Source organism: Miniopterus natalensis, chromosome 8 (assembly GCF_054644295.1).
Source record: "Miniopterus natalensis isolate mMinNat1 chromosome 8, mMinNat1.hap1, whole genome shotgun sequence".
Taxonomy (NCBI): Eukaryota; Metazoa; Chordata; class Mammalia; order Chiroptera; family Miniopteridae; genus Miniopterus; species Miniopterus natalensis.
This window is the reverse complement of record NC_142088.1, coordinates 69,220,536-69,248,332: the sequence shown is the minus strand read 5'-3', so window position 1 is coordinate 69,248,332 and position 27,797 is coordinate 69,220,536. Positions and strand designations below refer to the sequence as shown.

Genomic DNA, 27,797 nt, shown 5'->3' with positions numbered 1-27,797 from the left:
TGCTATTTAGAGATACCAAGAAGTGTAAGACGTGTCCTGCTCTTGAGGAGTTGGCGGTCTGGTTATGGGTGTCACCACACGCAGGAGGGAACGAGCCCTTCAGGTCAGGGAAAGTTTCCCAGAGTAGATGTTTGTGTTATGGAAGGGTACGTTGGATGTACAGGCACACCTTGGAGATGTGGGCTCAGTTCCAGACCACCGCAGTAAAGTGAGTATTGCATTAAAGTGAGTCGTAATCTTTTTGCTGGTGGAGGGCCTTGCCCTCAGTTCATAAAAAAAATGCAATACCTGTGAAGCGCAGTGAAGCAAGGTACGCCTGCACTGGGGGCAGGTAGAAACCTTAAGGGGGAGAATGGGGTTAAAAGATAGTCTAGTTGGCTTGAGCAAAGCAGTCCTTCCCGACCCTGGAGGGCCTCACAGGCCAGGGTTGATCTTAGAGATGGTTCCTAAGCCACCTTCTTGAAGCAGAAAGGCCTGGCGGGGAGTGGGGTGGGGAGCTGTTTCCCAAGGTTTATGTGGGCAGGTGGTCAGGAGTGGATTGGGAGGGACGGGTGATGAGGCTGGAGAAAGGTCCCAGGTTACAAAGCTGTTGTTGTGAGCTGTTGGGCAGGAAGTGGTTAATGTCGGAACTCTCATTAGGGTTAGTAATTCAGTTGGTCCTTAAGCAAAGGTGAGTAATGCTGGGAAGAGGCACAAATGACCCATGTAACTGAGTTGGGAGCTCACAGAGAGAGGAGAGAACATTTATTCGGGGTTAGGTGACATTCATAGGCTCTAAAGGAGGAAACGTGTTAGTTTATCTTCACCCCACCCCCACAAGGATGAGTTGATGGCATGTTTATTAGAAAACTCTCCACCTTGATATCTTGTTCTAGCTTTACAAAATTCCTGTTCACTGCTTTATCATTGTGGTGGTAGAGGCCCAGGGCTGACCTATATACCAGCTTGAGTCTGGGACCATCAAGGGGTTTCTAAAATTACCTAAAGGAGTTGGCAGTGGAGGTGGCATTCAGATTTCAGTCCACCACTATATAGACCAGTGTGGACAGCCATGAATGAAGGCTGGCGTGTCTTGGGCACAGAGTTCAGTCCCTGGTACACAGATGGCAGAGAGGGAGGAAGGGGAGAGCGATGAAGAACTGAAGGGAGATAAAATGCATGTTCAGGGCACTGGCAGGTTGTAGCAATTGACTATCACATCACTGACCTTCTCTGTTCATCACTGTCCCACCTGGGGCTGTTCTGATCCAGTAGTAACCATCTGTTGGATCAGGATCATCCCCCAAATAGTAGCTACACTCAAGAGTTTCTCAAGTTTTTAATTCCTGGAAACCTTTTAAGTTACTCCTTCCAGGTCAATTGTCACCGAGGAGACCAACAGAACGGGAGGCTATCTTTAGCCTGCTGTCAGACTGTCATTGTCACCAAGAACTTGTTTCATTGCTAATTATCCAACTTCTTGTGAAGCAGTTAAGTGAAACTGATTGGTAGGAAACACAGTGATTTGGAAGGTGGTTTTTTTTGCAGTGACGTCTTTAATAATTAGAAGTGAGAGACCAACTTTGGGGATTTTGTCTTGCCAAAATGAGAATAGCAAAGATGAACCTCTCCAAGAGCTTCGGTGAGGACATGCCCCAGGGAGGCCGTGTGGTGGCCGTGCACGTGTGTGGTTGCCCCTGGTGGTTCCTGACCCACGGTTGCATAGGGTGGTGGTTCCTGGATGGAAGGTCTTATGATGATTGTTCTTATTGCCACTCACTTCTGATGCTTTCTGATCTGTGCGGTCAGTCTGCTTGCTTTATTTATAAGTCTACCAAGTGACCTAACTTCTCAAGGGATGTTATTCCTTAAAAGGCGACTTGTAGATACATAGGTATGGCCACACTTAGTCTGATGAAGCCTTTAGTTATTCCTGAGGTGAGGAGGCTCTGTCCCCCTGCACAGTTGTTGGTGGATATTAGACGAAAAGATGCCATCTTCAGTAGTTCTGCACCAGCGCTGTCCTGTTGAACTTTCTGCCACGATGGAGGTGTCCTGTATTTGTGCTGTCTGTCCAACACGATAGCCACTAGCCACATGTTGAGCACTGGAAATGTGGCTAATATGTCTGAGGAACTGAATTTATTTTATTTAAGTTAATTTAAATTAAAGAACCACACGTAGTAGAGGCTATCACTGGAGAGCACTGCCCTAGACAATGGCCACAGATGACTGATGGCTGTCCCCAGGACTTGGATGTCAGTTCTAGTTGGCTGGACTTGTTTGTGAAGGGAGATTTAAGACACAGGGTACTCTAGTGGACATTAGAAAATCTAATAGCATAGAACTGTGAGATTGTATTTCTTTCTTTTAACCCTCACCTGAGGATATTTTTTTTCCATTGCTCTTCACAGAGAGTGGAAGGGGGAAAGAGAGAGAGAGGGAGGGAAAGAGAGAAACATCAATGTGAGAGTGACACATTGATTGGTTTCCTCCTGCACAGGCCCTGACCAGGGCTGGGGGTTGAGCCTGCAACCAAAGTATGTGCCCTTGGCCCGAATCGAACCTGGGACCCTTCAGTCCGAGAGCTGATGCTCTAACCACTGAGCCAAACTGACTAGGGCTGAGATTGTATTTAAATGATGGAGCTGGAGTAGTCAGGGGAGTCCTTAGAGGAAGATGGCATGCCCATGGCTCTCAGGTGTTTGGAATGATGTCCAGGCAGCTGTAAATGGTCCATTTACTCCCACTCCTAGGGAAGCAGTATGGTATGGGAGCCTGACAGATCTGTGTGAAGATGGGGTCCCCATGCAAGGCATTTAGCTTTCTGAATCTTGGTTTCTTTATCTGCAAAATGTGAATAATAGCACTACCTCAAAGAGCTATTATGTTAGATAACTTATATAGAACCCCTAGTGTTTTAGCATATAGCAGGTTCTCAATTACTGGAGGCATTCTTATCAACAGGGTTAGCATATGCACACAGAGGTCGCTGACTATCTAAAACAGCGTGATGAACCCGAGTTCATACCCATTTTCTTACATCCGCGGACGAGGGAGACCTCTTTCTAGATCACACATATAGAGCTAGGAGTGCTGAGATGTTGCAGAGAGAGTCGAGAGAAGGCGAGGGCGTGAAGAGACCAAGTCCATGGTAAGGGCAGCTGTGTGTCTGTGCATATTGTGGTTTTCAGAATTCCAGCTCTCATCCTCCTGTCCCAGAGGAGTATTAACTGGAATTTACAGCCTAAACACTGCCTGGGCTTCAGGGCATTTATTTGCATGGCACCTTGGATACTTCCTTGAGATGATTCCATTATTATTTCCTTATCTGGGTTCTGTTTACTTGAACACTTGAGGTTGATTTAGTATCGTACAAGAACTGAACATTGTCTTCCAGACATCATTAATCTCGCCTTTCTCACCTTGCCTAAGTATGAAATTAATCAAAAAGGAAAGGAAAATTAATAATATGTTGATATTCACAATTCATCAGGAGATTTCACAGCAGGTATGAAATTAACTCCTCTGAATTAATACACACTTCAACCAATTAACGGTATAGAAAAGGGTTATTTATTATTTAGGAAATGCATCTTAACACTTTGATAATTAGTTAGGTGATAGCTGATGTCTGGTGATAAGACCAGTAATGCGAGGTTACCTTAGGACACATAGTAAGCATTAGAAGAATTTTTTTTCCATATTTCACTGAGATAAATGAGATAAAGCCAAATGATTAATGCATACTTGTTTTCTGTCCATTGATAAAGGTTTGCCCAAACACTTGGAGTTTTGATCTCTGTTTACAATAAACTGAGTTTGATCCCGGGTTCCCTGTTTCCTTGTTATGACATGTGATACAATCAATTTCAAAGGATACATTATTATGAACATATTATGGAAAAGAATAGAGTGCTGTAATTACAAGCCTATTACAGTGTTTGCTGAGGTTGATAAAGGACAAACTTTTGTTACTGGATTGTTCTTGTAATTACATCAGAAATAACAGGCAGCAGTCACCTTCCATTAGGGGCAGGAGAGAAGGAGCCTTATTACTTAAGTGATCACATAAGGCACTGAATGAATCATCCTCGGCCTCATCATGAGCATTTAAAAATAGAAAGGAACAGTTGACATCATCCTATAGCAGGCTTTTAAGGAACAGAAAAATGCCAGGTAGTATTTTAAGGGAAAGAACTGTCTGAAGTGATGTCCTAGCCCACATGTTAATAGCCTGTTGACGGTGGTTCTTGAACCTGAGCCTTGAGCGTGCCTCGAATCTCCTGGAGGGCTCGTTCAGGTTGCTGGCTGGCTCAGAGTTCCTGATTCGGTAGTTGTATTGGGGTCTGAGATTTTGTATCACGACTTCCCAGAAGATGTTCATGTTGCCGGTTCAGGCTCTGCATGATGGGAACCATTAGGCTAAGGGCAGACCAGGTGTAACTTGGGGAGGGTTCCAGAAACAGAATTTGAAGGTTAATTCCCTAGTGCCTGTTGAGATAATTTTGATGGAAACGCCAAGTTTTGTTTGGGGTGGTATGCAAGTTTTGTAACAGGGATTTGCCGTTTGTGACATTGTAAGTGAACATTAAAAGCAGCTGCAAACCTGGAAACTGGTTTCCCAGTACTCCTGGCCCTCTGCCATCTTGGTAAAATCTTGGATGAACTTTGGTGGCTACAAGTATTATCTCTCATCCAAGCTTGTGATGAATTTGGAAGTCACAGGTTTCAATATTTTTTTTTCATTTGTAAATCAAACACTTTACCTGGGAACCATCATTTTAACTAAGGGCATTTTTGGTCCCTAGGCACTAGATCGTTGTCATCGTCACACCTGCCTGACAAAACTGCTGTCAGTAAAATGAAAATATAGGACGTTGGGCACCCCCGGTGGCTGTGGCTCTGGGCTTCAGACTGGTTCTAGAACTGCCCTTTTACTATCCTGTTAATTTATTATTCTTTTATAGCAACAGCAATCCCAATAATAAGCACCAGCGTTTGTAGAGGGCTCGCTGCCCCTCTGATGTGGCAGCTGGCCTCTTTGGTTCTGTTGTATTGGAACCACACAGAGGACAAATGCCATCATTCCTGACCGACACTGTGGTGACTTCTGATTCAGACGTGAGAAGACAGAGATTTGGAGAGGCACTCGGCTGCCCTCATGGTTGGTGAGGGTTGGACCCCCGTGCCTGAGTCCAGGCAGCGTGCGTTGTATGGGACAGATTTAGATTGGATTATATATTTTGGGAAGCTCTCGGCGGAGGCTTGTTGAGAGGCCCCACTGAAATGGAAAGATGCTGGAAAGTTTGAAGTGTGATGAAACCAATGTATTTGTTTCTCAAAGGTTAAGATTGCGTAAGTTCTGTGTCAGGGACCACTCCAGGCCTCTGTGACCGGGCAGAATTTCACTGCCTGGTAAATTCGGATGCTCTGCCTGACTGAGATGCAAGCCCAATGAGGCCAGTGCTGTAAGAAGGGGTCTTTCCTGCCTGAGCAGCTGATGTTCGATAAGGAAGGTTGAATGACGCAGCTTATGAATGTGGCCATGATTTGTTTCTAGTGTATACCCCTAGGTGACCTTATCATTTGAAATGTTTTCTCTAGACATGAAGATATTTTAGGTGGAAGCAGAGACTCCCTTCAGCTATATTCTCACGTGAATAAATGCGGGACAGTGTTGGTGTTCTCAGTGAGCCCTTTGCTTGTTAGGCGGTGGGAAAGAAGGAGCGAGGGCAAGCCTCCACGTTCATGGTTGTTTTTGCATCAAGATTCTGAGATTCTCTATTTGGAGAGACATCGTCCGTAAGGAATAAGAGGGTGAAAGCCTCGGTGTAAATGAAAAGGGATCAGCCCAACAGATGGCAGTGCTTGAGGGCGTGGCGAGGGGTGAGACCCAGGGATGGAGAATTGGCCACCAGAGTAGACGCTGCAGGGTGGTCCTTGAGCATGCTCGCTTTATCATCGCCCACTTTTAGAGGTGCTTTGAAAGAGGGTTGGGGTAGAGGCAAGAAAGTCAGATGCAGGTTTCTAATAGAATGCCACCCTAGAGTGCAGAGCTGATTGTTAGGCTATTTTATGGGCCATTTGCAATATCTTTTATCCAAAATATAAAATGAAAGAGGAAAATGTTGGTTGAAAATGGGATTCCAGTTTTTCTTCGCCCCTCTTTCACTATCTGTCCCTTGTGGTTGCTGCCTGTTTTTTTCCTAGATTGAATTGCATTCCCATGACCTCTATTTGCAGATGCTTTCACAGTTTTGGTGTAATTAAGGAAGGGAGGAAAATCAAAACATACGCCCAAGAAGAGGTTGAAGGAGTGTACCGATCCCCAGAAAAGGTACTTCTTGGTGAAATCTTGATGAAAGTGGTAGAGCAATGTGATTTTGAAAATTAGGAAGAAGAAAGGATTTCCTTCAACATTTTCTTTATCTACAGACACCGCTAGAGATGGCTATAAACTTTATCAATTCTATATCCTTGGCACCGCAGGAAATGGTATGTAAGATTAGTTGGACATTAAAGCTTTGCTGAGGATAGACGTGATGGCCTTTTGGCTTCTTGACGACCGTGAATTTTGCTGTTGTATACAGCCAAGGGTAATACAGTAGTTTTCCTATGACTCAGGGAGTAGGTTGTCTGACTCTTAAGGTAAAATCAAGATTGAGTTCTTAATTAGTGTATTATTAAAGAAAAACAAATCCAGATTTGAAAGCACCGGGGGAGGTAAAGGGTAATGAACTTTCTCTTTTGGCACATCATGAACAGTTTTTGAATCTTACATTGTTACTATTGGTGTGATTCATGTCACCCACTGCCCTTGCACTTGATCCCAGTCCTCAAGGAAAATTGCCATGTAAAGTTCCAAATGAGACGTTTATGAAAACATACAGAAAGGAGTAAAAGCACTGAAAATAAGTTGGTATTACTTAGGTCTGAGGCGCATGGGTATTCAGCTTATCAGCCTATACCACTTCACGTGAATGAGGTGTTTTTAATGTTGGCCAAGATACTTAGGATTGTTTTCTCAAAATATTTTTTTATACATTTCTTTTTCATAGGTTTTTATTTTTTTTTATTAAAAAAATTTAAATTACAGTTCGCATTCAGTATTGTTTTGTATTAGTTTCAGGTGAATAGCATAGTGGTTAGCCAATCCTATACTTTACAAAGTGTTCCCCCCGATATTTCCAGTACTCAGTGGGCACCATACAGAGTTATTAGAATATTATTGGCTATATTCCTTATGCTGTGCTTTATATCACTGTTACTATTTTGTAACTACCAATCTATACTTCTCAATCCCTTCACCTTTTCACCCAGTCCCCCAACCCTCCCACCTCCCTCTGGCCACCATCAGTCTGTTCTCTGTATCTATGAGTCTGTTTCTGTTTCCTCAAAACACATCTTGATGACTTGGACTTATTGAAGTTGGCAGCTTTTTCTGTATCATGATAATCTAGTTTCAGAACCAGTCCCCACCTCATAGCTATCGCAAACAGAAGCTGGTACAGAAAGGTGGCCACACGCTCAGTGGCACTGAGTCAGCTCCTCCCAGCCTTCCATCCCTCGTTAGTGAGCACTTAGTGAGGCCAGACTGTTTCATGGAGATGGCACATTTGGGATGACTGCTCTCCCAAGTCACCCTAATTTACCACCCTCTGGTATTGCTCAGAGATTGTTGACACAGACAAAAATGTTAATGCTGTGAAGGGTAGTTATATCCTACAGACCATATAAAGAGGGAATTGGCTTGGTTGGATTAAAAATAACAAACTCTCAGACGTCTTCCAGCAGAAACTGGTACCTGTTCTTACGTGAGGTTCATAAGTAGAAGGTAGACCAGTTGGTTAATCTTGGAAGACCTGTGGGCAGCCAGCTTGCAGGTGGGTCTGTGCAACATGGTCTTATTTTTTTTTTCCCTCCCCCCCTCCCTCCCTCCCTCCCTCCCTCCCTCCCTCCCTCCCGAGCTCTTTCAGTTTTATAATTCTATGCTGATAGATTCCACAGCTATCAGAAACACACTGCATGTATCTGTTAAAGGACATGTTTTCCCCCTTTCTTTCTTAAAGGTGTTTCTAGAGGGAAATAGCTGTACAGAAGCACATAGTAGATATATTTGTAAAATGGCATTTCGTTTCTTTTGGGGTTTTACTCTTCAAGGGGAAGTGGCTGTAAGTAATCTGTTAGATTTGAGCGAACAGGCATGTAATTCCATTGGCTTTATCTCATGGCAGATGCCTTTGTTTTTTTGTAATAGAGCTATTCGTTGTTAAAATTGTGTGTGTACATATACTTGGGACTGTGTATATATGAATGTAGTCGAGTTGGAAAGCATTAGGATTGGTAAAAGCTTTGGTTTAATGCCTCCTGAGACTTGGAACAAAGAGCAGTTCTGTGCAGAGGCTCTGCCTTTGCCAAATGCAGCCTCACTCCTGCTGAACCAATAATGGATGGATTTGGATCCTAGCAAGTGAGATGATACAATTTTTTTAGACAAATGCCTCTGGAGTTGAAGTGATAGGAGTGCTCACCTAGCTATTTTTAGGTATCCTTTTTTGGGGAGACTATCTTAAAAGGCACTTGGGTTCTAAAATGGAAGAAGCAAAGTTCATAGAATCTCTGTCAGCCTGTCTTGTTGCAGCAAATCATGTCCTTAAAGAGGAGAGACTTAAAATTGTCTTTGCCCTTGTGATTTCCGGAATGGTCACTGTTCTAAAGTGGACATTGGTGGAGGATATATTGGGCCATATAAGCACTGTAGAAAGCAAATATTTACCAGGCTAAGCACAGATCCAGGATATTTGACCTTGGGAGGGAGACAACCAAGTAGCTGAGTCAGGTGTTAGTGTTTGGAACTATCAAAACACAGACGCTGTAGTCCACCAGTGCATCCCAGTCCTGATGGGACATCTCTAGCTATCTGGTGAAAGCCTGGTGGACTTGATCTTTTGGGATGATTTGGTAAGGGTATTGCATCTGTCTAGAATTAGTAAAGTGACTGGAGCAGAAGGCCCTTTTTTTACTTTACTCAATTGTTATCAAACACAGATTTATTGATCTTGATTAGGGCTAGTCACTCTTACATGGAAGGGCTGACCTAACCAAGACCTGACACAGAGGATCATGATGTGAACCTAAGAAAAGGCAGTGACTGGAGTGTAACTCATAAAGATTGCACAGCTTCTGAGCTGAGCTGTGTCTAAATCAAGGAACTATTGCTCAAGGACCACAATTTCTTAAAGTCCCCAGTTAAGAACATACTTTATGGAGGAAGCAACTTGCTAAATACTTCCTTATTTACCTGTCTGAATAGTCAGAGCTTGAAACCACAGTTCAGGCTACCCTTGAGTGTTATCTTGGTAAATCAGACATTCAGCTTGGGAGCAGGATATTTGGATTTCACAGGCTGATAGGATTTGGGTGTCAAGGTTATGGGGTCAACAGAATGAAACGTTAAACAATCCTAATTCTTGTTTCTTTTATGTGTGTGGGCCTTGAACAAACTTTGTCTCTAACAACATCACAGGATTAAAAACTCGCCAGCAACTCATAAGCAGACGAATGTCTGATGTGAATAAAAGCCTTAATGTCAGAGCTGGAAAATCATGTGACCACATGACTTTTATCAGCGGCTTCTCTCTAGCTGTCACCTTGAGAGTTTGCCCTGCTGGGAGAAACCAGAGAAACAGGGAGTATCTTCTTCTGAACCTCAAAGGGATTTCTAATCTCTAAAGAGGTGGAAATTTTGTGTGAGATGCAACAAGCATATTTAATCCATCCCGCCACCTCTGCCCTTCTGCATATGCATACACCACACACATCACTTAATAGAAATGGGGCTTCATTTCAGGGATTGGCCAACCGAATAGTCTATCTTCAAGGGTCTGTTCTGAAATTAGTGGTGGCAGATAGGGACTGTTTGCTGACAACTCTCTCCAAGAGTTGTCAGGCATGGCAGCTGGGTGTAGCAGGCTGGCATCCTGGGGACTCAGAGCTGGGCCTCTGGTCCCTGATACTTAGCTGCTATGGTTTATGCTGTGGGAGGTAGAGCATCTTTCTGCCTTTCCTGAGCTGTGGTGTGTGTTTTTATGTCAGTGTCTGCACCTCCCTCCCGCTCTCAGCTCTGCACTGTGTGTGGCTGACAGCCCTCACAGAGCAGGCAGACGTGTTGGCATCATGAGGCACTCCTGGACTCTGTCTGCCTGCCACCAAATATGGTGTCACCTTCCCCCCTCAGCACGCCATACCTAGCTGCCTTTGGAAAGGCCTCTTGGCTCCTTTAGGAATAACTACTGAAAGAGCAGCTGTCTGTCAGCCTCCTCCAGACGGATCAAATTGGGTTGTTGTCAACCTGTTGTTGGAAGAGCTCCCAACACAGCAGACTTGGCTGTCATTGACGTTTATAACTTGAAAGCCGTATCACAGATGATTGTGCGTTTCCTCTAATTCTTTAAATAGCCTTCCGAATATAAAGCACATGGCCTCTACACACTTTGGCAACTCTCTGGAGATTGGAGATACTTGGGTTTTCCAGAAGGTAGAGAGGCCCCTCTCCATTCTCCCATATTGTAAAATCACCTCTTTCTGATTTAGGTAGGAAGAAGCTGTCCTGGCTTTGTGTGGAACCATATGAGTCAGTTTAGATCAGGAAGATTATTGGCTTCTAAGAACAAGTGACCCTTTAATTCTGGCTGCCATAGAGCCTGTAGGGAGAGAAGATATTACTGGGAAGCTGATGTCAGAAAATGTTTCTCAAATGGGCTGGTAGATCCTGTACCTAGTCTTTTATGCCTTAATTTCTGAAAGAACCAGTTTCGAAGCTTCACTCCTGACACATGCCTGGAAGAGAAAGATGCAGCGTTCATGGTAAAAATGAAATTAAAACCAAAGCCACCCCAATAGATCATGTGAACATATACTGCCAAAGGAAGTGGAGAAGGGGCAGAATGGAAGTGGAATACCTTTTACTTAGTGTTGTTCTGTCCGGACTGTAGATTTCCCGAGGGCTCGGACTGGCCTATTGCTCTTCCTACCATCAGTGGCTAGCTGGCTAGCGCAGAGTCTGGCACATGCAGCGCGATGAACTAAACGAATGAATGTAAAGAAGAAAAGATGTCGGTAGAAAAAGTTCATTTCATTTTACAGTCATGTGTCACATAACAACACGGATACATTCTGAGAAATGCTTTGTGAGGCAGTTTTGTCATTGTGTGAACACCGAGGCGTGCACTGCAGAAGTCGGGGTGGTCTGGCCTGTGTGGTATAGCCTGTTGCTCCTGGGCTGCAAGTGCACACAGCACGTTACTGTACGGAACACTAAGAGACTAAATCAAGCACAAGAGAAAACGATACACTCGAGACACTGGGTAAATATAGCCAACTGTTTTATAAGTGGAAAGAGGACAGTCTAAACAATGCAAAGTATAGTAAATACATACCCCAGTTTGTCACTGTCAGGTATTATGTACTGTACATAACTGTGCTGTACTTTTATACAGCTGGCAGCTCCGTGGGTTTGGTTACATTGGCATCACCGCACGTGAGTATAATACTTTGTGCTGTGACGTTATGATAGCTGGAGTGTCGCTAGGCGATAGGAAGTTTTCAGCTCCATTGTAATCTTATGGGACCACCATATATGTTCTGTCGTTGACTAAAACGTTGTGCGGTACATGACTGTTTTTTATCCTGGTGGTGCTAACATTGAAATATATTGATCAACAAATCTAGATAATAGGATTTAAAGTTAAGGACATTTTCCTGTTGGCGTCAGAGATGAGTGATCTTGGAAGAGGCATAACAGAATCGGGGATGTAGGCAGCAGGCCTTGGAGTGATTAAAATGAAACACCTTCCCTGGCTGAGCTCAGATTGCTTCCTGTGGCCCTGGGACGTCAGTCGCGGCTCACACAGTGCGAGGGCCCGGTGTCGCCTGCGTGCGGCGCAGCTCGGCCCAGCACAGCCTTCCTGGCAGGAGGGGGCGGGAACGGGCTCTCTAGCCGGCTCGATGGCGGCCACAGACTTGGGAAGACGGTCAGCTGAGGAATGCTTGTCACCTTCCTGGCCCTTTGCCTGTGGCGCTCGCTGGCTCTCCACCTGAGCCCTCTTTCTCAGAGCCCGTGGAGTGCCCTGGCATCCCTACGGCTGCGCTCCGGAGAGCCGCTGCCCACTGTTCATAGAGGGGCACGTGGAGGAAACCCCACTCCCCCTAGCTGGGGGGAGGGGTGAAAGGTGGGGCCGCAAGGGCAGAGGTCAGGGCTGTGCGCAGCCCCTTGTCCTGTCACCAGGCCAGACGTGAAGCAGGGAGCAGCTGTCTTCACAGGCCTGCCCGGTGTTGACTGGATCTAATCAGAATTCCCGATTCCTGGCAGGAGGTTTCAAAACAGCACCTTGCATCTGTTCTCTGGCTTTACTTGAAAACAATATTTAAAAATTTTTAAATATTTCAAATATCCAGGCAAGCAATATCCAGGCAAGCACGGAGACTTCCTAGAACGAACACCCATGTAATTCCCCCCAGATTCCCTGCCTTTCTCATCTCACTAATGACACCATCTTACCAATTGGGAAAGATGCTGATGAGGGCTCATGTTAAAGTCGCTGTCCTTTTGTCCCCGGGAATTCTAACAAATGAGGTCTCTTTGGAACCCAGACCTGCACCAGGCCCCAGCTCACCCGCGCTCTGAGGAGGGTTGGCGGCCCTGGGTCGGCCCTGCCTCCTGCGCTCTCTGCTCGTTCTGTTGTGTCATTGCCCTCACTGCCATCTGCTTTTCTCCGCATTCAGTGTCAAGGAGGCATTGTGTGTCTGTCCCTTTCTCCAGCTGGTTCAGGCCTCCCCGGTAGTGGGCAATTCAGTCGGTCCTGCCCGGCAGAGCTGATGCCGTCTCCGCATCCCGCTCCCTCCCCGCAGCTCCTCATGGTACTTGAGGCCGCACGCAGGACTCACTTTCTAAACAACCTCTCGTTCCTCCCAGGCCAGTGTGGGCTTTCTCCCTGCGTGTCCATCTCCCTGGAGGAGGGGGGTGAAGGCCATCTCAGGGTGCCTTCCAGGTTTAGAATGATGGATGGACAGCGTCTGTCGGGCAGGCCGGGGTCTCCCTACGGTGAATTAAAGTAGGTAAGGCCCGTTGACAGGTGTCTAGTCACTTCTTTGGTCCATGTTATTGTAGCTGTGTGGATGGATGCTGATCATTCACTTAACTCTTCGTTTCGGTCTGAACTTCAGGATGGCTTATAGGAATCAGTGCCCGCGACTCACCCTCCAAGAGGCCCTGCAGGAATCAGTGCCCGCAGTTCGCCCTCCGAGGGGCCCTCGGAGAGTTTGTCACCACCCATTTAATGAGAGATGCCACCTTGAAAGGCAGGGTAGAGGGAGCTGCTGAGTCAGGAGGGATGAAGAGAACCCCAGTGAGGGTGAGGCAGGAGGGATTGGGGAAGGGGGTACAGCAGCCTTGGGAATTTGGTGGAAGAGTTTGGGGACTCGGGGTGCCTGGAGAGACAACAGTTCTTAAAAATTCTAAGCCTTCGTGGTCTGGTACAGTAAAAATCAGTTACTAGAAAAATGAAATAAAAAGAATGTTCAAAATAACAAGCCTTTGATTTTATTATTAGATTCAAAAACATAAAATTACCCTGTCAAATTGTTACAAAATGTTCCTGAACACTTAGACTCAATTTTGGTACATACTTCTTCACAGACCAGAAACACTGTGGGTTGGCCCCACTCTGTGGTCCCTCCCTGTCCCCCTTCCCCCCCTTCCAGCAGTACTGACCTAGGAGATGTGGATCTTGCTCTGTGCCTGCCCTTGTATGCTGGGAAGGCCACCCTGACCTTTTGGAATCTGGGTTTTTACGCTACAAAATGTTGGTTGGTCAGCATGGCACTTCCCTCCCCGACAGGGAATGTGGGACCAGGAACAGCAGGTGCTCATTCCTGAGCCCCTGGCCCCAGTGTGGGTCTCCTTTTAGAGATCCTTCTGGAAGGAGCATGCTGGGGGTTCTTTTATACACCCCCCCTTGGCCACCTTGACCAGCTGTCTGACCAGCTCATTGGAAAGGTGTGTGTCCTGCGTTAGTGACCTTCTATAACAAATGGACCTGTGTGTGTGTCTGTCTGTCTGTGTAGTTATTTGTCTTGTCCATAGTTTTGGGCTGGTGGTGGCAGTAGGGGGAGTGGCCCCTTTTAAAAGTCCTTTAGGGAACAAGACTAAATAGGCCCCCCCAGAATCACCCTGCAGTAATGCTCATCCCAGGCCACTGGAAGAGGGGAACAGGTGGAGGGGCCAGCATGGGAGGACGTTTTGGCCGGGCCTGGCAGTAGTTAGTGTCACTTTCTGTTCATGTTCCATTGCCTAGAACTCTATCACCTGGCCACATCCCCCTGAGAAGTGTCGTCCAGCTGCTTGTCCAGGGCTAGGAGAATGGGGTTCAGTGGGCAGCGCATGCTCCCCGTAGCCTCCCTTTTCCTGCTTCTGTGGCTCACTTATCAGAGTCTTGTTCACTGTTGCATTCTTTTATCCAAATGGACTCATTTATTCCTTTTTCTGCCTGCCCCTGATTATAGTCAGACATTCCATTTTTATGCACTGGGCTAAGAAGCAGTGGAAAGAACAGAGAATGGAAGTTGCCTCAGAATTAATGGACAGCGATTTCTCAGGCCGCTGTCAGCAGCCAGGAGTGGCCTGTGCCGACTATGAGAGTAAATGGGATATGTGCCATAGGCCGCATTTGGATTTCTTTTTAAAATCAAGGTATTTATGAGCTGAGAGTAAAGCTTAGTCTTCAGAAAAGGAAATTATACCTAAGCGGAGGGAACCATTGGTTCAGGGGCAGCCAGTAGCCCATATTGAAGGTGGCAGAGGTAATATAACTTGGTAAAAAGCTGAAGTAGCTCTAATAACTTTTTAAGTACACTTTTATTTTCCTGCAGCAATGAATTAAAAAAAGCCAGATGCACCTTTATTGGCTCTCAATTCAGAGAAGCCAGAGAGTCAGAAAGTGAGAGGTGGGCTTTATGGGAGTGTCAGGTGTGTGTGTGATAGGATTCTTGGCGGAATTGCAGGTGTAGCATCCTTCTGGAGCCAGTGTTTAGTAGGATGTCAGTCAGAAGAACTGGCCTAGGCATTTTGGACAAAGAACCTACTACTGAAAATTGAATGTGGAGGTCATGGAAGAGGTGAGATGCTAAAAAGTGACCAGAGATTTGCAGCCACAGGAAGATGTCCCACCCCTAGGACTGCAGGAGGGATGGGAGTTAGGGATATTATCAGAAATGGGAAGCGGGGTCCCCTGGAAAGAGCTGCGCACATGAAAGGGATGGCCCTGGGCAGATGGAAAGAGGTTGAGAGACCCTGGCTTCTATGTGTGCCTGCCCTCCCAGCTTCTGCTGGTGCTGCCCACAGGCCAACCCTCCATGGAAACCAGTTGGCAAGGGTGTCTGGGAAATTTCCTTTGATACCTTGCAAAAAGGGCAAGGTGTGCAGAGAATGGATGTGAGAGCAGAAAGGTAGATGGCTGGCACGGGGCGTGTAGCCTAGTGGTGGAAAGGGAGGAAGGTAAACAGATTGAGGAGAGTACTTTAGGAAAAAATGTTGAGTGTTGACTTCTTTCTTCCAAGCCATAATGCTGTGTCTGTGCTTCTCTATCACTGCCTAGGTTCCTTTTCCCCCATAATTTTGTTACGCTTTTTACACCATGCAGGTTTTTTTTTATTGACATACAGGGTGGGGCACAAGTAAGTTCATAGTTGTTTGTACGGAAAATAATACAATAATTAATAAACAGTAGTACAAGAATAAACTCTGTGTTTCACATACTCACAACTGTAAGCCTACTTTTGCCCCACCCTGTATTTGACCCCCCAATAACGGCTAACATTTGCTGAGTCCTCACACCGTGCTAGGAAAGCAGTGCTTTATCTGTGCAGGCAAACCTTGCTTTATCGCACCTCACAAACCTTGCTTTATCGCACCTCACTGTGTTGTGCTTCCCACGTATTGTGTTTTCACCAACATCAAAGCCAGACCGTCCACCACCAAAAAGATTACAACTCACTGAAGGCTGTTAGGATAGCATTTTTTAGCAATAAAGTATTTTTAAATTAAGGCATATGCATTGTTTTGTTGAGCATAATGCTATTGCACACTTAATAGACTACACTATAGTGTAAACATAACTTTTATATGCACCAGGAAACCAAAAAGTTTGTGTAACTCGTTTAATTGTGATACTTGCTTTATTGCAGCAGTCGGTGTCTGGAACTGAACCCTGCAATGTCTCCGCGGTGTGCCTGTTAATTCATTAAATCATCACAGCTACTCTGAGGAAGGTATGGTCAATTCTCATTATTTGTGGATTCTGTGTTTGCAAATTGGCCTATTTGTTAATATTTATTTGTAATGCTAAAATCAGTACTTATAGCGCTTTTTTGACCACTGACAAGGTGGAGGAAAATCAGAGTTGCCTGATGGGAAATCCCCAGCTAAGATAGAACGAGGCAAAGCTTTGCCTTCTTGTTTCAGGTCTCATACTGTAAATACATGGTCTCTTCGTGATCTCATTAGTGCCACTTTGGGGGCGTTTTTTACCTTTTTAAGAAAGTGAGTTCACTGTTTAAAACGGTCCCCAAGTGTAATGCCGAAGTGCTGTCTGGTGCCCTAAGTACAAGAAGGCTGGGATGTGCCTTACGTAGAAAACACGTGTGAGATCACCTCTTCAAGCACGAGGTGCACTGTGGTGGCTGTGAGTTCAATGTTAATGAATCAACAGTGTATATTAAATAAGGTGTCAACACAGAAACACACATAATGTGTTTATATATTGATCAATTGACAAAAACGTGGTGACCTAAAGATTCGCAGGAACCTAACCCTACATTTCTCCAGTTCAGTATTTATTAATTCAGTGTTGGTGGTGACTTGACAGAATAGAATTCTGTGAATAAAAAAAGTTGACTGCGCTACTGTTATTCCTGGTTTATAGAGACCGAGGCACATAGTCAGGAAAGTTGCCCAGCGTCACGCAGTAGGGTCAGAACCCGGGCAGTCCGGCTCCACCACCCTTCACTCTCCACCTCCTGCCCTCCTGCCCCCCCGCCCTCCTGCCCCCCCAGCTGTTTCTGATTCTCCCAGGCCCTCCTCACTCTGCTGTGGATGCTGCTGGAACAACCCTAGGGCTGTTTTCAGTGATAAAACTCCAGTTGGTAACGCAGACAGTTATCTCTGGTTGAGAATTGGAACTGTATAAACCTGCAATAAAGGTAACAATGTTTGACGCTTGTATGGAAACCTCCCTGTTTGGAATGAGTGAGTTCTCACAGCAGCCCTGCCTGGCATTAGATGAATATACGCTGGCGCCTTGGGAGGCTGTGATTTGGTCAGGGTCCCAGGATGAGAAACGGCAGGACAGAGACTCCTCCAGGTTTCCTGTCTTGGCATCCCCAGCTCTTTTGCAGGATTGGGGCTGGCTCTCCGTGCGGCTCCGGGGGGAGCGTGCCCCGCTGCTGCTGCTCCCGCCCTGCTTTGACCTCGAGACACCACAGACAGATAAGATTGTGTGTAGAATAAGCGATTCCAGGGGAGGGAACAAATATATTTTTTATATAGACCGTTTATTTCTATGTGCATAGAAAATCTTCCACGGGCTCGAATGACCTGTTTGGAAAGATGTTAATTTTTTTTTCTGTTCATTAGGGAAATATTTGAAAATAAGAAAATAAAGGAAAAATAATTTGAGGGCTGCGGGCACTTCGTCATTGGTATACTTTCTCACTTAAATATTGTTCCTGCCTTCTCTTTAGTTTCCTTTTGTATTTAAATTTGTGTGTTTGGATAAGAAATAGATGTACATGTTAAGAATTATAAAGGTACAGTGAAAAAAAGACACCCCCGCAGGCGATCACTGTACCTGATTTCTTGTCCACAGCAGGTCCTCGAAAATGCTGGAGTAACATCCTTTCCTTTAGCGTTGTTTTGTTATAACGTTGATGAGATGCTGTAGAAACTTAACTCTCATTTTTATCTCATTAGCCGGTGCTAAAGTGGGTTTTGTTATACATCCTTTTGCTCAGAGTCACAGAACCTATGGGCAACATTAAGTGAGAACTTACTGCACTCTCCCAGAGGCGTTCTAACCTCTACCCAGTGACTTGCAGCTTGAGCTGATTTTGCCTCCTGGGGGACATTTGTCACCTCTTGGGTGGAGAGTCCGGGTAGATCACCTAGTGGGTAGAGCCCAGGGATGCTACTAAACACCCTACAACACACAGGACAACCCACAACAAAGGATTATGATTATTTGCTCCAAATAGGGAGTGCTGAGGTTGACAAGCCCTACTTTCCCCTCAGTGTGAACCGAAGGGCTATTCCCTTTGTTTGAAACGTAAAAGCTTTTGTCTTAACTTGGACGTTGCGTTTGTGTCTTTGGCAGGCTTTTGTTCACCTGGTTCTTTTGCTTCTGGTTGGGCCGCAGCTGCTCCCATGGGTTAGGGATGGGAACGGTCCTCTTCTGGTACCAATGCAAGGTGGTGCCCATCTATAGAGACTAAAAACAATAAACGGACTTCAGCAGGTCAGCATTTCTCTTATCACACTGTGTGGGAAATTCTAAACAAAGCCAGATGTAAAATATTTCCTGGAGAAATTCTTGTTTGTTTTAAGTTCTAAATAATTGCTGCTTGTAATAATTATAAATATATATTTACATTTATGTAGACACACTTAGATGAGCATACTTTGTAAACTTAATAAACCTTGTATTATGCATGGAAATTAATTTGGAGAACTCCCTGTCATACAGTTGGCCCTGACATGTGTTTACTGAGCTGTACACATCTTAAGTTCCGAACAGTCAGAATTGGAGTTTGTTTTAGGCACAGTTCATGCCTCTAACCCTTGGTACATGGCACAAGGAATATAGTACAACATATTTCTATGTTTAAATAGAGCTTTTCAATAGACAGAGATAGTGCAGTTTAAGATGAAGAAATTAAACTGGAGTTTAACTTCTGTTACTCTGTGTGACCATTTGGAGTTTTTATGTGATTAAAATGTAAAACAATGCAGGAGGGGAGCTCCTAGGTATAATGTTTGATAAGTGCAATTTTAGTTCAAAGAAGAAATACTTCACTGAATTTTAGAAGTAACTTTAAAATTGACATTCTTTTTAAATGGTTGTTTTAAAACTAAAGAATGATTCAGGAATATAAGGATGATTGATTATCACATGATCATGGCTGGAAATAATTTTGTCATATGGGGGAGGGACTGTAAAATAGCGATCTGCCCTGGGTGTCCACTGTGCTGGGCACGTCACTGGTAGGGAGCTTGAGATCTTTAAGAAAAATGAAAGAGAAGGCAAGCAGGCTTCTTAAAAGCAGCTTATTTCTCTTGATCCGGTTTCTGTCCCATGTGAAACCTGTGCTCTTTCAAATGCTACATAAGATAGAAGCTCTGACCTATTAATGTCTTTGTGAGAGCAGCCAAGTTTTCCCCTCCCCTCCAGTGTTTTAAAACTTTTCTATTAAGTTATATATAAAGAACAGTGTCTACATCGTTAGTTTACAGCATGGTGCATTGTTGCAGGCAAACACACCTGTGTAAATGTACCTGGATCAAGAAACCAAGCTGAACAGTCTCCAGATGTTCCTTTGTAAAGATCCCCATCTGACGCACAGCCACTGACCGGACCCCCAACAGCACAGATCAGTTTTGCCTGTTTCTGGATGTTGTATAAATGGAATCAATTATACAGTACATAAAGAGAAGACTAATTTCTAACCCAGCTCTGGGTTTTGATTCTGGCTGGAGACATTCGAATTATTCTAAAATGTGGCAGTTCAACATCTTGCGATTTTAGCAGTAAGCAAAACTTCCCAGTCTGTTTCATGTGTGGCTTCATTAATAGAAGCATTGGCCTTTAAGTAGTAACATTTCAAGCGCTTGCTTCTGTAGTGAAGACCACAGCCAGCCTAATTATGATACTACTTATTGGGCTTTAGAATTTTATTTGGAAGGCAGATAATTGTTCAGAAATTATATTGGAGTTTGTGTATATATCGAAGCAATCAAGCTCATCTGCAGCTAGAGTAGCTTATAGGCTTAAAGTGTGGTCAGTGAGCTGGATACACCATATAGAAGCTCGTAATTGGATTTGGGTTGGAAACCATCACATTGTAGTGCAGTCTCATTGCATCCCTGTATTATATTTAGAGTACCACTTTCTGAGTAGTCAGCCTGTCGTGTCTATAGGGACAGAACAGATGGGAGGTTTCATAGTTGAAGTCTGAGCCACGGGGATCTGAAATCGCCCTTCACGTTATGGGGAAATTCAGCACTCAGTTCGAAGACCTTTGGGAATGTTGAACTGTTACTTAGAAAAAATAGCCTCCCCTCCAGCCATCATCCACGGTGATAGTCTGTGCTCTCAGTCCTTCCTGGATCTGTCAGAGGCTCGCTTCTTCACGGTGAGCCTCATGGCCAAGTCAGGAGGTTGGTGTAGCTCCTACTCAGGTGTTATGTGGCAGCAGGGCACATGGGACATGAAAAGTATTTGCCAGCAACTTCTGTTGGCTCTAGCAGAGATGAAGAGGAACAGTTCTAGAAGAATTGTTAAGTCAGGGATATTTGTCTCTGGGGAGCTGGTCTTTGCTCACTTAATTAAAAACATTCTCTTCTTTCTTCCACCTTAGTGGTTTCTGGCTATCTTCTCTAATTAAAATAGGGAAGTATCTTATGTGCTTTATTCTTTGAAACTTATTTGTGTCCAGTCGCTAAATCTGTTGTTGTGTTTTGTATTTTGCATTTTCAAGCCTCTGGTGCAGGAGGGGCAATGCTTGCAAATAAGAGCTGTTTAGGAAATTATGTCTGAGATGGGAATTGGATCTCATCAGTCCTGGGCTTCAGGCCCTTCAAAGTCAGTCTTCAGCTACAGCGGAGCCCTAAGACCTGCTGTGGCATTAAAGATCCCTGGCCACCTTGTTTTGCCACCCAAGACTAGCCCTGGCACCTCCTGCCTCCCTGTATGTTCCAGGAGTGCAGGGGAACCGTGCCCTTGAGTGGGACTGTTCACTGGTGCTTCTGCTCCGTGCACAGGCTCTGTCCCAGAGGGGAGGTCTCCCTCCACCATCCTCTTTTTATCTTTCCAGACCCCTTCCAGGGATTCTTCCTTGATCTTCCTGGGTAGGATGAGAGGAGTTTCCTCTGTGTTCTTGTGATACCTGTGTCTTTCTTGCATTTGTCCACTGGTGTGTGCCCATCATCCAGAGCAGTACCCTGCACATATAGGTGCTCAACAAATACCTGTGGAAACAGTGGATGGATATATTTTTATATTATATTGTAATCTATGGATGGTCTGTCTCCCCACTACAGTTTGAAGGCAGGGATCATGCCTAGCCATCGCCATGTCTTCAGTGCCTCATAAAGGTTCCCAGAAACTTTTGAATGGAAGACATGCAAGGCTGGCCCATAGAGCGAGTGTTTTAGCTGCAAGGAAGTTTTCTTCGCACCCAGTCATTTCTATCAAGTCTTGAGCGTTCAAGCAGAACCGCATCCTGTGGCTTTGTGACAGGTGCAAGGAAATCCCAGAATGCTGCAGGGGAGGAACCATCCTTTGTTACTCCCCCATCCCCAACCTCTTGTTTTTGAAATAGGAATTCCTCTCGTGTGGGCAAGTGTTGATGAAAGCACTCATGTCTCAGGGAAAGTGCCTGACAGTGATGTTGATTACCCCGCTGATTGCTGATGCAGGAAAACATCAGTGTGAAAAAATGTGGGTTATGTAAAGGCAACATTAATTACCCTTTAAGGGAGATAACTGTCATTTTTACATGATTACTGTACAGCCCAATAAAGGCTCTGAGTTGCGTGTCTTATTTCATTTCTGCAGTGATTTTTGGTATGAGTGCTTGCCTGGATTTAGGTACAGTGGTACCTCGGTTTTTGAATGTCTCCATTGACGAACATTTTGGTTTACGAACGCCGTAAACCCGGGGTAAATGCTTTGGTTTTCGAACACGCCTCGGAAGGCAAACATGCCCCCGCTCTTCGTCTGAGGGCAAGACCCCGAGGCCTAGCTGTTGGCTGTGGATCCCTCGCTTTACAACATTTCAGAACTCGAACAGGCTTCCGGAATGGATCACATTCAAAAACAGAGGGACCACTGTCCTCGGCTCCTAGAACCAGATCATGGTGATGTTTTCTCAGTTCCTAGAAAAAAAAGTTAAGTGATGGGGTGGAGCTTTTTCAAAGTTGAGTCTTTCATTCCCTGACCTGCTCAGATCTTTGGCAATTGCTTATTTGACAGTGAGTGCCCAGCAGGTGGTGGAATGAGTAACCCAGGGAAAACCAGATTTGGCAGGAGAGCAGAGATGTGAATTTTTAATACTTTCTGCACTTTCTGTGATGCTGAGGCCTCCGCCTGCAGCACACACCCTGTCCTTGCAGTTGGATCATTCCTGGATCAGAAGAAGAGGTTCCATGTTGCACGATACCCTGGTGTCCGGGCAGCCAGTGATGTTTGGGGCTCTACCGCCTTCATGAGTTTGAGGACCCATGATTACGAACGTGGGAACGTTGTCTGGGGCCTGTGGCTCACATCACATGGCTCCTTGCTCCCAGCCTGGGGGAAAGAAAATGAGAGAGAAGGCTGATCCCAAAACACATTCCTCCACTCTGTCTCTCTCTGAATGGGCAGATTGAGCTGATGAGTGTGGATGGTCCAGGTACTGCCAAGTCTGGAATGCACTGGCCTTCTGTGGAGCTGTTGTTCCTCTGCATGGAATACCCTCCACTGGCTTTGGGACAAGGGAGATTTGCTCAGTCTTACAGGCAGAAAGGAGACAAGTGCAATGGAGCAGCCACAGGACAGTGATGTTCATTTCAAAGGTTTCACCTGTTGGGGAGCTCTTATCTATAAAGAGCCTGCTCATCTCTGCTGTGCTGTGACAATGCCATCCCGGAGGAGCATTCCTTTTCCCAGGCTTGAGGTTACTAGGCTTCTTTGGTCACCATGAACCTGCCCTCAGTGCCACCACTCTTGCCCAGAGGAAAGGAGAAAGGTTGGCTTTGACCTCCATGGAAGTATCAAAGGCAGCTTTAGGGGTGAGATGTTCGGCATGGGTGAGGCTCTCCTCACCCTCTGTCTCCCCTTCCCCATCAATGATGAGACCCCCCACTTCCTACTTAGGCATGAATTCCACCCCCCACCAGGCCAGCAGACCTTTCAGTCCCCGATTCCTCACACTAGAGCATGGGGACTTACACTGTATTTTCCCTGATGGCGGAAAAGACAAAGCATTGAGGCTTATTAAGTGATGGACTGAAAGATGGCCAGCCTCGTCTTTCTCCCCTGCAGGAAGTGCCCAGGGATGCCCTGTGGGGTCATTGTGCTCCCAGGGAGGAGCCCAGTGAATGGTGACTGGGTCTGTGCAAGAAAGGGAGACACTAAAGACATTTCTAGCTGCTTGGAAATTCTCTCTCGCCATTTAGTTTTGGAAAGAATTTAAACTGGCAAGTGTACATACCTCCCAATTTGGGTAAATTTATCAACCAAGAAGGGCTCTGGGGCTGTTTGTGTAATTGTTGGTTGTCAGATGATTTGGTGTCTTAGGATCAGAATCATAGGGTTATCTGGAGCAGTTGGCTCCGTGGGATAGAAGACGTTGCCTTCTGAGCTTGCAGACTGCAGGAGTGAGCAAAAGCGGGTTGCCCCTGGCACCTGCTGTGGGGAGCTGGGACGCAGTATCAGAGCCATTCACTGCTGCATTTGACATGTATCTATCGAGTTCCTGCTCTGTGGCCAGCACCATTCTAGGCACTGGGGGACAGAGTGATGAATAAAGACAGAGGAAGTGGGTACATCACATGCCAGATGGAAATGAGGGTGAAGAGGAATCTGGTAGGGCATGAAATGGGGCGCTGCCGGGTTCTGTTAGATGTGGTGTCCCAGGAGGCCGCTCCAGGGAGCGATGTTTGCTGAGACCTGACTGAGGGCAGAGTCACCAGTTTCCAGGGTGCAAAGAGTAGTAGGAGGAAGAGAGGGCACATACAGGGGCCTGAGGCAGGAACAGACTTGACCTTGCATGAGGGCTGTGTGGGTAGAGTGAAGGTAGAGGAGCTGAGTTGGGAGGGCGAATTGCTGGAACGAGTCTTGCTGGGCAGGGTGTGGAGTTTGTGTTTTATACTGATTGTGATGGGTGTGTGTGGAGTTTTAAGCGAAGGGTGGGCGTGGGGGCAGGCTGACCTGATTAGAGTTATATTTTATAAAGGTTATTTAGCTTGTGTGGAGAACTGGCTGTAAGAGGCAAGGGTGGAAGCTTAGATATGAGTTAGGATAGTGGGTAGGAATGACAGTTGTCCTGTGTAAGGCGATGGTGTCATAGCCTCAGGTGAGGGGAGGGAGACGGCGTTGAGGGTTAGCTAACTCATTTCCCAGTGATCAGCCCCTCTCCGGCTGACCTTTCCCATGACTGATTTCACTCCTACCATACATGTCGTCTTAAATTTCCCTCAGATCTATACCTACTTTATTTTTTTTTAATATCGCTTTTTTTCCTAAAATGATAAACATGTACACATGTGCACATAAACACACACTCTCACTTGTCGCTTCTCTGGCTTTCTCTCCTGTTGGCATGCAGGTGTCACGATGGCAGGTAGGGACTTTCTCATATTGACTGCTGAGTCCCAAGTGCCTAAAATGCTTAAAATATTTACTGAAGAAGTGCATGAAATGGAAGGACAACTAGCTAATGCCCTGATTTCATAATTTCTATTTGAAAAATTGCCATGACTGCATGAGGTTTTAATTGCAGTGCTAAACACACTGAAAACATCACACTGTAATACCAATTTCATAAAAGTGAAGTAGTTAACACGTTAGAGTTTTATTAATGGGCATTTGTGTCAACCACAGAGAGGTTCGGCTTGTGGTGAGGGAGAGGGTAATGAAAAGCAACAACTTTGAATCTATTGATTTGTTGCAGTGAAATTCATCACTTTCACTGATATCTGGTACCATCCTATGGTTAATTTGTGTTTTTGTTGGAAAAGACTTTGAGGGAAATAGCTGATCTCCCCCAGTGCTATCTGTGTTCTGAGAGTTATTTTTCCTGAGCTACAGTCAAAGCTGGTAATTCTCTCATCTGAAAGCACACCTTCCCCAAGGAATGAGCATGTAGCCATTCCCAGGAGGGAGAGTGGGAGCAAGTGGATGGAGAAGAGCAGTGATCATGGTCCCACAGAGGGGTGGGCAGCCGTCAGTCACTGCTTTTCCTCTGGATTCATGCCTGAGTGGTGGCTTCTAGAGACAGAGGAGCTTGTTTTGAATCCTGGCATCTCTACTATCTGACCCTGGGCAAGTTCCTTAACCACATTGGGCCTCAGGGCACTCATCCATAAAATGGGGGTAATAACAGTACCTACCCTATGAGGTTGCTTTAAGGATTAAGTGAGTTAATAAATGTAGAAGGCCTTAGAACAATGCCTGGGAGAGCAATTACTCAAAACATTCCAACTATTATTATTGAACGGGGAAATTTTATAGTCATTAGCAGTTGGTGTACATTTAGGTAGGTACAAGTTATGTAATTTGGACCTGGGTGCTGAGCCAGTGTACAGCACTCGAGTCAGCTGGAAATGTATGTGTGGGGGGAGTATCCTGATACTAGGTGGTGTACTGCAATACATTTCTGATGCTAACCAACAGGACTTGGTGTAGATCCCTTAAGTTAAAGGGTATAGTCCCCAACAAGACTGCACTCACTTCAAATGTCAGCTGCAAGTGGGGTCCTCAGGCTTCTGGCACCTCTGACTGACTGGCTACACATTTGAGGGGTTCCCATGACTCTCTCAGGTTCGATAACTCACTAGAATGACTCGCAGGACTCAGAAAAGCACTCTACTTACGATTACAGTTTTATTGTAAAGAATATAAATCAGGACCATTCGAATGAAGACACAGAGGGCGCATCTGAGAGGGTTCCCAATGCTGAGCTTCCATGCCCTCTCCCTGTGGGACTTTAGGTGTGTCACCTTCCTGCAACATCATTGTATTCACCAACTACGGAGCTCACGGCATCCAGAGTTTTTATTGGGTTTTCATTATGTTAGCATGATTGATTCAGCCATTGGCCGTGTGGATGAACTCAGTCTGCAGCCCTGTCCTCTCCCCAAGACTGGGCTAGCTCATAGCCCCAACCCTCTGACCACATGGCTGGTCTTTTTGGTGATCAGCCCCCAATCTGAATCTTCTCATCTCTTAGCATAAGCTCAGGTGTGATCTCAGGGGCTCATAAGTAACATGACACTGCTATTACATGGGAATTTCCAAGGATTTATTCTCCTTTTTAGGAACCAGGGACAATCACCAGTCAGATTTTTTTGTTATATAGCAGAGGATTCTATTCAAGATGGCAAGATGCAAAGTGGTGGCCTGGGACAGAGCCCAGCTCTTGCCTTTGTGTTGTCTCTCCCATCTGGTGTCAGGTCAGATTTACGATTAGGCGGTAACATGCGATTCGTCTCGGTAGCTCCAGCTTTTCTTTCTTTAGAACAACTTTATATAGTCTCATGGTGATTAAGCTGTCTTTGGGATTTTACAGTGACCTTTGATTAAATAAGTCACAGAGTCAGCATTTCTGAATTTGAGTATTTCAGAAATACGTCTTTGAACTTGTCCTGTAATGCTCTGTGAGTACAGTGAGTTGCTGACTGGTCACAGCTGCCTTTCTGGCTCTCAGAGGCATCCTCCGAGAGTGCACCCCAGCTGCGGATGGACATGGGGTGCTGGCTTGGGGGTGGGCAGCCTTTCTGCATCCTACACCCTGCGCTCTTGCCCACTGAATACCTGTGGTCCTGTGATCCGCAGGCTTGTGGTAAGATGTTTCCTGTGGTTGCCTGTGCTATTCTCAGTGGTCATTAGTGAATACCCCCTGATTTTACCATTTGTTCTTGATTCCTGTAGTAGTGTGGTTTTTATAGTCCATTTCTTTGATTCTCTGGCTGCTCACTAATGTGAACATCACAGTGTAAGTTGGTCCTCGCAATTAAACATTGAGTATTTCCAGAGGCTTTTTCATCTTTTCTTAAGCATTTGTATCCCGCTCCCCAACTTCTGTTCCATAGCATTACCCAGAAGGGCTTATCTGATTAGGGCTTAAGTGGTTGAAGCACATTAACTAGATACAAAGCTCAAAACAGGCCCTTTGCTTCCAAATCACTTTTTTCATTGTGAAATATATATAACGTAAAATTTATCATTTTAACCATTTTAAAATGTGTGCAGTTCAGTGGCATTTGGTACATTCACATTGCTGTGCAACCATCACCACGATCCGTCTCCAGAACTTTTTCATCTTCCCAGCTGTCCCCATGGAACAGCTCCCATTCGTCCTAGTCCCTGGCAACCACCATTCTTCTGTTTCTGTAACTACGTATTCTAGGTGCCTCATGTAAGTATAAAGTCATACAATATTTGCCCTTTTGTCTCTGGCTTCTTTAATTTAGCATAATGTCTTCAAGGTGCATCCATATTATGGCAAGTGACAGAATTTTCTTCCCTTTTAAGGCTGCGTAATATTCCATTGTTTGTGTACGCCACATATTGTTTGCCCATTTATCCATTGATGGACATTTGGGTTGCTTTCACCTTTTGGTTTTTGCAAATAATGCTATGAGCTTGGTGTGCAATTATGTTTCAGTCTTTACTTTTAGTTCTTTGGGGTACGTACCCAGAAGTGGAATTGCTGGATCCCAAATCATCTTTACACAAGAAAACAGATATGCCCTTTTATGTGATTAGTGTGACCAGGCAAATAGT

General features: G+C 45.3%; 1 protein-coding gene across 7 annotated transcripts in view; it reads left to right on the top strand.

The window, feature by feature from the left end:
• The window catches only part of MGAT5 (alpha-1,6-mannosylglycoprotein 6-beta-N-acetylglucosaminyltransferase), a 309,086-nt gene that overhangs the window by 36,698 nt on the left and 244,591 nt on the right, over nucleotides 1–27,797 (top strand). For 6 of the 7 annotated variants that reach the window (XM_016206246.2, XM_087819890.1, XM_087819887.1 and 3 more), the window contains exon 2: nucleotides 16,225–16,308. The gene's annotated coding sequence lies outside the window, so the exon portion shown is untranslated. The remainder of the gene's footprint in view (nucleotides 1–16,224; nucleotides 16,309–27,797) is intronic. The other variant, XM_087819888.1, reaches the window with a different exon arrangement.